Source organism: Lithobates pipiens, unplaced genomic scaffold, assembly GCF_037356315.1.
Source record: "Lithobates pipiens isolate NorthernLeopardFrog02 unplaced genomic scaffold, aLitPip1_a1.2 Scaffold_16, whole genome shotgun sequence".
Lineage (NCBI taxonomy): Eukaryota > Metazoa > Chordata > Amphibia > Anura > Ranidae > Lithobates > Lithobates pipiens.
This window is the reverse complement of record NW_027507748.1, coordinates 93,981,891-93,994,396: the sequence shown is the minus strand read 5'-3', so window position 1 is coordinate 93,994,396 and position 12,506 is coordinate 93,981,891.

Here is a 12,506-nt window from a genome sequence, read left to right as displayed (position 1 = left end):
CACCAGATAAAAAAAATAGAGAAAAGAAGGACTAAAAAAAAAAGCAAATATATGCAGCCATCACATTTAAGAATTGGTAAGCTGCAATATAATACATGTTTGTGTTTGGGTTCAATACCACTTTAAGGTGTGGATAAAAATGCTTGGGTGTCTTCCTGGCACTGACTGGAACTGGAGAAATGGCTTGGATAACATACAAAACATCTTCAACATCACAGAACAAGTTCAGCTAAATACGACAAACTACTACTAACTAAACTTTGCATATCATGACCAGAATAAATGAGAACCTTCCCAGAGCTAGGTTGACAGGTCTTTATTCACTTCAGTCTGGTTTTGCATTCCCAATAAAATGATGGCTACAAAAGAGTAATACAAATACATTTCACATTCAGGAATGCTCTCAAATGTGTCTCGAAACTGATTTCCTTAACACAAGTCGAAATCCTGCTGACACAGGGCCTTAATGGACAAGTTCACCTTTCCGGGCAGAATTTCACTTTACGTAATACCGTATATACTCGAGTATAGGCCGACCCGAATATAAGCCGAGGCCCCCAATTTACCCCCAAAAAACTGGAAAACTTATTGACTCGTGTATAAGCCGAGGGTGAGACATGGCTGTCCATCCCTGTGTGTGTGTCCGTCCATCCCTGTGTGTCCATCCATCCCTGTGTGTGTATCCATCCATCCATCCATCCCTGTGTGTGTGTGTGTGTGTGTGTGTGTGTATTCATCCATCCATCCATCCCTGTGTGTGTGTGTGTGTGTGTGTATCCATCCATCCATCCATCCCTGTGTGTGTGTGTGTGTATCCATCCATCCATCCATCCCTGTGTGTGTGTGTGTGTGTGTGTGTGTGTGTGTGTCCGTGCAGCCTTGTGTGTGTGTGTGTGTGTGTGTGTGTGTGTGTGTGTGTGTGTGTGTGTGTGTGTGTCCGTGCAGCCTTGTGTGTGTGTCCAGCCTACCTGTGTCCCAAGCCTCCGTCCCGAGCCGCCGTCGTCCCGAGCCTCCTCCGACCCGTGCCGTGCCTCCTCTGTCCCGTGCCTCCTCCGTCCCGTGCCGTGCCTCCTCCTTCCCGTGCCTCCTCCGTCCCGTGCCGTGCCTCCTCCGTCCCGTGCCTCCTCCGTCCCGTGCCGTGCCGATGGATCGCCGCTCTTCTCGGCGGCCATTCTACAATTCAAAATTCCGCCTCCGCCTGTGATAGGCGGAACACTCAATTTCCCAGCAGCCTGTGTTCCGCCTATCACGGACATCCTCTCATACTCGTCCGTAGTATGAGAATGAGCGGATGTCCGTGATAGGTGGAACACTGACTGCTGGGAAATTCAGTGTTCCGCCTATCACAGGCGGAGGCGGAGAAGGAGGCGCAGCTTTTAAATTTTAATGTCCGCCGTCTGTCTGCTCGATACGCTGATCGAGCAGTCAGACAGCGGTGACTCGAGTATAAGCCGAGGGGGCACTTTCAGCCTCAAAAAAGAGGCTGAAAATCTCGGCTTATACTCGAGTATATACGGTAATTAGAATCCTTTTGTAATATCATTTCTGGCCTAGCAATCCCAATGTTCTTAACTCTCACTTACCTCATCCACAAAAGGTTTAACATTACATGTTTCTGTCTGTTTTAAAGCATTTGTTCTGGTTACATCACCGTAGGTCAACTCCCATCATTCTCTGTGTTTTTGCATCAAAGAAAAGGGTGTAATAGGGTGTGTATTACCAGTATGGGCAACACCTTCCTCACTACTATACCACCACCTACTTCTTTCCTTAGGGTAACCACACACATGTGTTTGGAAACACACAGATGTGCGTCTCATCGTAATTGTACTACCTGACCTTGGGCCTTCAGGTAGTACCCTAGTGCCCAAATGGTCAGTCTGTTCCTGCTCCTTAGATTGCATTTGATTCATAGAATCTATAGTACAGCTTCTATGAATAGAGGAGGAGGGCGGAAAGGGCAGGCATAGTCGGCACTCCTGATGAGCACATATGACATGTCTCTTAGCTCTATTAATCCTAACCACACCCGAACATTACAGTGATGGACACGGGGGGCATCAGAGGTTGGAAGATTTTAACCAAAACGCCAGTCAGCAGCACAAGGGACACATTGCATTGAATTTGTAAGTAATGCCCCTGGTGCTGATTTTTTTTGGGCTATACTTGGACTTAAAGGCCTTCCAGTTAAAGTGATTGTAAAGGCAGAAGGTTTTTTATCCTAATGCTTTCTATGCATTAAGATTAAAAACCTTATGTGTGCAGCAGCCCCCCTCAGCCCCCTAATAATTACCTGAGCCTCATCTCTATCCAGCGATGTTGCAGGAGAAACTCAGCTGCCCAGGACTCTCCCTCCTTATTGGCTGACACAGCAGCGGTGCCCCATTGGCTCCCCCTGCTGTCAAAGTCAATTAAACTATAAGGAGAGAGAAGGGGCGGGACCTAGCTGCGGCTCCATATCTGAATGGAAACAGGGACTAGCGGCTTGGGTCGGATGCCCCCATAGCAAGCTGCTTTCTGTGTGAGGCACTTGACAGGAGGCAGGGTCCAGGAGAGCCTAAGAGGGACACGAGAAGAGGAGGGTCGGGGCTGATCTGTGCAAAACTACTACACAGAGCAGGTACGTATGACATGTTTGTTATTTTTAAACACAAAAAGCGAGGCTTTAGTATCACTTTAAGACTAGTGGCTATAAGCAATCATTGCAAAGGTATAGTTCTCCATTGTTGAGTGCTTGTAGACAGGAAGTGGTAGCAAGGAGACTGCAGGACATCAGCAATACTGAGATGTGACAAAAATGAAAAAGTGAAAACATGTATTTTAATAAAAAGAAAAAAGGCATGTATTTATGATACACAGTGCTTTAGCAAAAGCAGCTGAATATATAAAAAAATAAATAAAAAATTGTGACTGCAATACTTAAATCCTCTCTGGCACTATCCTTGGTGATTTTGCTAGTGTGCTTGGGATTATTATCATAAAGAAAGGTTCATTTCAACTTTTAGGCAGATGGCCTTCCATCCTCATCAAGTATACTTTGCTATGATGTAGAAATCACAGCTGACTTGATGAATGAGAACTGCCCAGGCCCTGAAGCAGCAAAGCAACTCCACAACATAATATTTTCACCACAATGCTTTACAGCTGCTATCAGGTCCTTTCTTTAAAATAATGTCTCCAGTTTGCGCCAAACCTGTCGACTATTACTGTACCCAAAGAATGCTGATTGATCAGTCCACAGCACATTGCTTCATAAGGCCTGGTCTTTGTCTATATATTCAAAAGAAAAACTGTATTCTAGATCTCCACTCTCTTCTGAGGTGTCTGGTCTTCCACAGAGCACTGCGGTTCCTCAGAGAAAAAAAAAAAAAGAAGGTACACCAGAAATTTGGGTAAGTACCTCTTCAATTTTTTGGGACTTGTTTTTTTGGTTCTGCTATGCATTTTGATAATGTACGCTTTGTAGGTGGTCCATAATACAAACCGATCAGATTCTGGTTGGTTTTTTAGATCAAAAAAAGCATGGTGTTCATTTGCAATTGTGAGGAGGTTGTCCTCCTCTGCCAGAAGGGAGGCATTGAGCCTCCATAGGCAAATCCAGGTCCAGAGTGTCCCACGGTTATGGAGCTAGGTATGTGATCTGTCCACGAGATGGTTCCTATCGTAGCATTTGTGATGTCTTGGAGTGTGTGTTTGTCCACAATGAAAAAGTCAATGCGGGTAGCGGGAGTATTAGTGCTGGGAAGATGAAAAGAGAATAGTCCTGTTCTGATCCATGTTGGCATCTCCATATGTCGAAAAGACTGTTCGGCTGAAGGAAGGAGTTCAGGGCAGGGCGGTGGGTTCTGGCTTTTGAGGTGGTGTCCATCTCAGGGTTACCAATTATGTTAAAGTCCCCACCCATGACAACTCTTCCTTTCTGGACTTGCGTAATTGTCTTGTGTAGGGATGAGCCGAACACCCCCCTGTTCGGTTCGCACCAGAACTTGCGAACAACCCCCGCGTTCGGTACGAACGTTAGAACCCCATTGAAGTCTATGGGACTCGAACGTTCGAATTGGAAAGTGCTAATTTTAACGGCTAATATGCAAGATAGTGTCCTAAAAAGGGTTTGGGGACCTGCCTCCTGCCTCAGGGGACATGGGTCACTGCAAAAAAAAGTTTTAAAAACTGCCGTTTTGGCAGGAGCACTGATTTTAATGACGATTAAAGTGAAAAAAAAAAAAGTGAAATATTCCTTTAAATATGGTGCCTGGGGGGTGTCTGTAGTATGCCTGTGAAGTGCCACGTGTTTCCCGTGTTTAGAACAGTCCCTGCACAAAATGACATTAAACGGAAATAACACCATTTAAAACTGCTTGCGGTTTTAATGTTATATCTGGTTCCTGCAATATGGTTGAAAATCATTGAGAAACATGGCATGGGTAGCCCTCCCTGCCCATTACCAGCCTATTTGGGTCTTGTACGCATATTAAGGGGAACCCCGTACCCATATTAAAAAAAGGAAATGCGTGTGGCCCCCAGGCCCTATATACTCAGAACAGCAGTATACAGGCGGTGCAAACAAGACAGGGACTGTGTAGGTTTGTTGTGTTAAGTTGAATCTGTTTGTCATTTTCAACCGGTACATTTTTAAAGTGTAGCTCCAGTCAAAAAAACTATCTTTAAGCTTTTTGGAAAACATAGGGAAGGGTTATCACCCCTGTATAATTTGTTTTGTCGTCCATCTTTTTTCATCTCACTTGCTGCTGTCTCCTTGCGTTTGCAAGTAGGAGATGTTTGTAAGTTGGATGTTTGAAAGTAGGGGCCTGCCCTATATTATAGCGGTATGTACTGGGTACAGAGCACGCAGACAGCACGCACTATCTCCTAACACTACTGACTGCAAGCTCTATTATTAACCACTTGTTAGCCCAATGTTTGCATAAAGTGAAAGATTAAGTTATGCTGAGTAAATAGATATCAAACATGTCACTCTTCAAAATTGCACATGCCCGTGGAATGGCGCCAAACGTCGCTACTTAAAAAATCCCCATAGGCGACGCTTTAATTTTTTTTTTACTGGTTACATGTTTTGAGTTGCAGAGGAGGTCTAGGACTAGAATTATTGCTCTCGCTCTAACATTCTCGGCGATACCTCACATGTGTGGCACATGCGAGCACATGGGGACATGGGCGCTTTAATTTTTATTTTATTTTTTTATTGTTCATTTTACTTTATTTATGTTAGTTTGGCATTTTTTTCCCCAAAAATATATTTTTGATCACTTTTATTCCTATTACAAGAAATGTAAACATCCCTTGTAATAGGAATATGGGGTGACAGGTCCTCTTTACAGTGAAATCTGAGGGGTCAATATGACCCCACATCTCACCTCTAGGCTGGGAAGCCTGAAATAAAAAATAAAAAAAAGATTCTGGCTTTGATCGTACTGGCGAGTTGGTAGAAGCACCGGAGGGCGGTGAGGGGTGGGGGGCGTCTATGGCTGGGTATTTCAGGGTATCACAGAGTATGGCTGGGTATCTCTGAGTATGGCTGGGTATGGCAATTTATGGCAGGGTATTACAGAGTATTGGCGGGGTATTGGCGGGGTACTACAGAGTAATAGCAGGGTACTGCAGAGTATTGGGGGGTAGTACAGAGTAATGGCAGGGTACTGCAGAGTATTGGGGGTACTGCAGAGTAATGGCGGGTACTGCAGAGTAATGGCGGGTACTGCAGAGTATTGGGGGTACTGCAGAGTAATGGGGGTTACTGCAGAGTAATGGGGGGTACTGCAGAGTAATGGCAGGGTACTGCACTGCAGAGTAATGGCAGGGTACTGCAGAGTATTGGGGGTACTGCAGAGTAATGGCGGGTACTGCAGAGTAATGGCGGGTACTGCAGAGTATTGGGGGGTACTGCAGAGTAATGGGGGTTACTGCAGAGTAATGGGGGGTACTGCAGAGTAATGGCAGGGTACTGCACTGCAGAGTAATGGCAGGGTACTGCAGAGTATTGGGGGTACTGCAGAGTAATGGCGGGTACTGCAGAGTAATGGCGGGTACTGCAGAGTATTGGGGGGTACTGCAGAGTAATGGGGGTTACTGCAGAGTAATGGGGGGTACTGCAGAGTAATGGCAGGGTACTGCAGAGTATGCACTGGTATTGCAGAGTATTGGCAGGGAATTGAGGGGTTAAATTCGGTGAGCAGCGATGTGGGCACTGCAGATGCAGCCCACATCGCTGCTGACACCGATCTCTTTCCCCTCCGCTGTACCGATCGGTACAGAGAGGGGAGGGAGGAACAGGCGTCATAACATGACGCCGGTTTGTTTCCAAGTGATCACTCCGTCATTTGACGGAGCAATCACGTGGTAAACGGCCGCTATGAGCGGCCGTTTACCTTGATCCGTGATGCGACCCGGCGGTCACGGATGCTCTCGAGTGCGCACACCTCGGGGCACGCGAGAGCAGAATTCTGGGAGGCCGTTAATTAACGGCCTCTCAGAGTTAAACAACCCCCCTGAAGCCGTTAATCGGCAATGGGCAGTTGTTAAGTGGTTAAAGCTAGATCACTAGCTATATAGGTGAGGTGAATATAGTGGTGTATACTGCAGTCAGGGCACAGACAACAACCACTACACAGCAGCAAGATAGGAAATTAGCCAAAAACGATTGGTGTGTACTGTGTTGAAGGTACACAGAACACCCACTGCTTCAGATGCTAAGTAACACACTACACGAAGCCGCCTCAAAGGCGGCCTTATATAGTGTGGGGCGTGCACTACACAGCCTGAGCTATGATTGGCCACAGGCAGGATGCCTGTGGCCAATCATGGCTCTCCTCGCTGCCGGCGCTGCGATTGGCCAAGCATGCGGGGTCACAGTGCATGCTTGGCCAATCATGGGGCAGCAATGCACTGCGCCACCGCAGTGCATTGTGGTCCGCGCGCGCGTCACTCGAATTTTGACGCGAACGGCCCAAACGTTCAGAATTTGCCGAACGGCCGAACAGCCAATGTTCGAGTCGAACACAAAGCTCATCCCTAGTCTTGTGTAATCTTTTCTGTAATCGCAGTTGTTGCTTAGTTCGGCCATAGATGTTGACCAGGGTGTAGGTGGTTCAGTTGAAGTTGCAAATCATATAGCGACCTTGGGGGCCTGTAACAGTTTGGTGTAGGTTGACTTGAAGAGATTCCTTGATAGCATTTTTCTTCCTTGGCTTGGAAGATATGGATATATTTTTTCCATGCGAATGAAGGCATTTTGGAGGTTGGAAAGTAGGTTTCTTGTACTAGAATTACATCGGCCGTTTGGTTGGTGGCTTCTCTTAGTAGTGCAGCTCTTTTCTGAGGGGAGTTTAAGCCTCTGGCATTTATGGAGACAACTTTGAAGGACATTTTAAGGTGCTTGGTGTGGGTTAGATAGCTCAATGGGGAGGGGCTGTAGGCACTGAGTGAGGGGACATGATGTTGTAGTTTGTTTCTATGTGATGTGGATGAAGATTGGTTATTGAGTGGACAGTGGATAGAAAGGTCAGTTCAACTTGTTTGGAATGTATACAATGGGTAGCTGATATGGAGTTTAGGTAGGGAGTCTTTAAAAAAATGAAAAAAATAAAAAAGTAAAAAAATACGGGCTCATTGTGCAGAAACTGTCAAGTAGATCAGGGACCACTCAGAAAGCTTTCAGGTTTGAGCATCATGTACCCAGCCATTAATTAACTTGAGTGCGGAGAAGGGTACTTGGTGATTTGTCAGGCATTTTGATATGATCCATCAGTCTCCATTTATATATGGGGTTGATCAGAGGGATTTGGTTCTTCTTCTGGGATGATTTGCCATTGTCTTAGGAGGTTCAGGCCCACAGACAGTGTTCTCACTGTGTGGGTTTTATTTTGGTGAATAATCAGTAGCTTGGTTCGGAAGCACCATTTGCATTGAATTTAGTGATTTTGAAGGGCCCTAGTTATGGTTGTGAGTTATCTGCGATATTCCATAGTTGCCTTGGTTAGATCAGCATAGAAAGTGACAATGGAGAATGAGTCAGGCATTCTTGCTGTATACTTAGTTGCAAACATGACTCTTTCCAGGGTTGTAAAAAAATGGATGCGGGCCTGCATGTCACTGGGTGTTAGAGGCAGGGACATGCGGAGGTTTATGAAGCCTGTGAGCTCTATCAATTTCCAGATCACGGTCAGATAATTCTGGTACCAAGGTGCACATAAGGGACATCAGGTATTGTACTCAGTCTGATTGTTGGACCGACTCTGGTACATTGCGGCACTTGATATTATTCCGTCTGGAGCAGTCTTCCAAGTCTGCGAGCTTCAGCTGGATTAATTGGAGCTCATCGCCATGACCAGTGAACCTGTCCACTACGTCATTATAAGCAGAGCATAGATCACTAATTTTGGTTTCTATTAAGTGGATACTCTGATCATGTTACATTACAGTGCTAGATAAAGAGGACACTGCTGTGGACAGGTCAGTGTAGAGGGTTTGTCTGAGTGAGAGCAGCATATTTTTTCATTGTGCTCTCATTAAGCGGTTTGATCTGTGGCTGGGAATGTGTCCAGCACTGACTGTGAAAGAGGGAGAGAGAACAGCTAGGCAGCTGCACTGCTATGAGAGCTCTCTGGCTCTTCTGTCCTGAGCCGTCTCTTCGCTGGACTGGCTGCGGAGGATGAGTTAGGAGGGGATTAATCACCATTTGGCTCCAGAGAGTGGGGGAGCTCCTGATGGTTAGGTCTCAGGTCTGATGAAGGAGAGGAGAGCTGCGCTGGCTCCATCTTGGCAGCTCGCCAGGCCTGACGAAGAGAAGAACACGTCAGCTTTTTGGGAGGTTTGGCATCCTTTTTCCATTTGGACATTTTGCCCACGAGTTAAGCATCCGATGTGTAGGTATGTCTGATTGTACCCTTTGTATGGATCTCTTTTCTAAATGAACACAGTAAGTGATCAGTACTGATCATTCACTGTATTCATTCATAACTGAAGCATAGTAAACTGTGTTTAGTAATCTAAGTTTAAGAATGGACAGGAGCTTCTGTCTCCTGTTAATTCATCTGCAGTGCAGCTGAAGCTACAGAGAAAGGGACTGGGGACTGTGTTCTCAGTCCCTTTCTCTCCCTCAAAAGTGAGACTTCATGGGTCTGGTAGGGTCCCTAGTGCATTAAAAAGCCCACAATATTGGGGGACATGGCTACCGAGCTACCGCATGGACGCATGAGACGAAATCTCTGTGCCACCGAGAGGATTTACTGTGCACCGAGGTGTTCCCACACAGCCGAATCTGCTCCAGAGCGCACCCAAGGAGGCAGTCGACATACCGGGATGGCCCGCAAGTGGAAAGGCTCGTCCCAGTTGCAGAATTTGCCCCAGTTTTTTCCGCGGACATCCCGCGGCCTAAGCCAAGATGGCACAGGGGGCGCCTCTCCTTCTGCCTCCAGCGGACCCGGCTCAGCAACTCTGAGTCTGGGATCGCAGGGTCGATCGCAACGCCGGTCTCCTGAAGCATCCACTCTGCTCTCCCTCAGCTCGGCTAAGTCTAGGCCACGCATGACGGAAGATCTCAACAATGGGAAGGTGAGTGGAGAACAGGAGCCATTAGACGACAACAGGGAGCTGGCAGACACTATCAATTCCTTCTTCACACCTAACCAGCCAGTGTCGGACACTAAACTCAAAGACATGCTCATCTCTCTACGTAGTTCGTTACATAAAAAAACATTGTAAATCAGATATTAATGAACTAGGGGAACAAGTTGACCACGTGGAGCACAAAGTGGGGGAGTTTGCTTCTACATTCAATTCTATGGTGGATGCCCATAACAAACAGACAGATGAGGTTGCCTGGCTGAATGCAAAGGTCACAGACCTGGAAGACAGATCCAGGAGAAATAACATAAAGCTCCAGGGCATCCCTGAATCTGTACTACCAGGGCAACTGCAACAATACGCCCAGGAATTTATGGGAGCTTTTCTACCTGACTTGTCTAACTCAGACCTGGTGATCGATAGAATCTACCGCCTGTCAAAGCCACCCCATCTTCCGGACAACATTCCTAGGGATGTGCTAATGAGGGTCCAATTTTTCCACATAAAAGAGAGGTTCATGTCGGCCTTCCGAAACAACAAAAAACCCCCTGTGAGAGATATGCCAGTATACAACTCTTTGCAGACTTATCACAATTCACTATGCAGAAATGAAAAGCTCTGTTACCTATCACGAAAGCTCCGTGTAATCACGCCATCATTTACCGGTGGGGCTACCCATCCAAGCTGACAGTGACTAAGGATGATCAAACAACAGTAATTAACAACTTGGATGAAGGTTTGGCCCTTCTTAGAACCTGGGATATAATCTCTGCTTTGAACACTGACACTCCAGCGGCGACATCCAAGGTAGAAACAAGATGCCTTGCAAGTGGTGTCAAATAAAAAGAAATCCCCAAACGCAATCACTGAACACTGATTACAACTATAACTGAGTATTTTTTCCTTTGATCCTCTTGGTGCAATGGAACCTTGTGTGTTCCACTTCCCCCCCTCGAATACACAATATGCAGCATTGCTGCCAACAGATTCACGGTTGAATTGTTCTTTTTATACATATGGCTTAAGCCATGGTTCTTTAATTGTTTTTTTCATCTACGTTGCTGTTTTTCTTTGTTCTGCTCTTCTTCCCAACCCCTTCCCTTCCCCATTAGAGATGGACCCCTCGACGGAGATACCATTGAATACAATCACGGAAGACCTCAAACCCACAGATCAACATCCAAGGTGAAGAGGACTTCTTCTATTGGAGGTATGCTGACAATCACCTTGCTTCTCATTAATGACACTGACAGTAGTATCATTTAATGTCCACGGTTTGAACCATCCAGTGAAGAGGGCCTCAGTATGGAAGGAAGCCCAAAAGCTTCATGCTGATGTGCTCTGTATACAGGAGTCACACTTCCTAAAATCTGATCCTCCTCCTTTTAAAAACAAAAACTTTTCACACATCTACTCTGCCTCTGCTTCACAAAAACATAAGGGAGTAATTATTGCTATCAAGAACAGTGTGACCTTTTCACGCGAGCTAACAGTAACTGATCCGGAGGGAAGGTGCCTAATTGTGGTTGGATCTCTTAACAACAGAACTTACACATTAGTAAGTCTGTATGCACCCAACTCCCATCAGAAGAGATTTCTTAGAAGGAGGCTTAAAAAAATTAATGAGGTAAGAAAGGGTGCTTTGATATTGTGTGGGGACTATAACATCACATCAGACTACACTGTGAACACTACCACCAAGTCCTGAAGGTCTTTACCCACGTTAAAGAGGGTACAGAGGAGGAACTGTATGATGTTTGGAGGTGTCAGCAATCTAACGAACGTGACTATTCCATCCACTCTTCCAAGCACAACTCATATTCACGGATCAATATGATAATTTTAGATCGTTTTCTGTTTCAAACTGTGTCCTCCTCCACCATCCGTGACATTTTGTAGTCTGATCACACTCCAGTCTCGGTCACGGTGGTGGAAGAGAACACCCACAATGTGTCTGGTATTTGGAGGGCTAACTCCAGTCTGTTCCAGTCACCCACCCAGGTGACCGATTTAACGAAACAACTAAAAGAGTATTTTACAACCAATAACAACTCTGTAGCAGGTCCCATGATATTGTGGTGTGCCCACAAGGCATTTATGCGAGGAATCCTGATACAAACTAATGCGAGGATCAAAAAACAAAGATCCCTTAGACTAGATCACCTACTGAAGGACATAAGCTCATTAGAAACTCACTATAAGGCAGCGCCGATTGCTGTGCTGGCAAGCAGACTGAACAGCCTTCGCTCTGAACTTAGACTTTTAAAACACCACAACAAATTTATTGATTTTTTTAAATTGATGCATTACTCATCAGGAAACAAAGCAGGTAAACACCTAGCCCGATGCCTAAAAGAGCACAGAGCTCGCACAAAAATCCCCTATCTAATTAGAGCATCAGATAAGAGTAAAATATATAACCCTAAAGATATAGCAGATACTTTTGCCTTGTACTACTCCTCCTTGTACAACATTAAACAGGATAACAACACCCCGCAACCGTCAGAAGAAGCGATTCAAACATTCTTAGCAGGTGTTAGCGTCCCAACATTGTCACAGGCACAGCTACTAACCCTTAATGCGCCTATCTCACAAGCTAAGATACAAAAGGCAATCCAATCCCTACCATTAGGTAAGGCCCCGGGACCGGATGGCCTCCCTAGCGATTATTATAACGTTTTTAAGGAAATATTATCCCCCACATTACACACATTACATTACAAAAAAATGTATTCCCAGGCTGTAGCATCCTCCTCATTCCCACCTGAGATGCTTAGCGCGTATGTTATCACCATCCCCAAGCCAGGAAAAAGCCCAGCCCCCCCTTCCATCTCACTTCTGAATACAGACGTGAAGATTTATGCTAAGATCTTAGCGCAGAGACTCCTTCACATATTACCCACGCTGATTGATCCTGACCAATC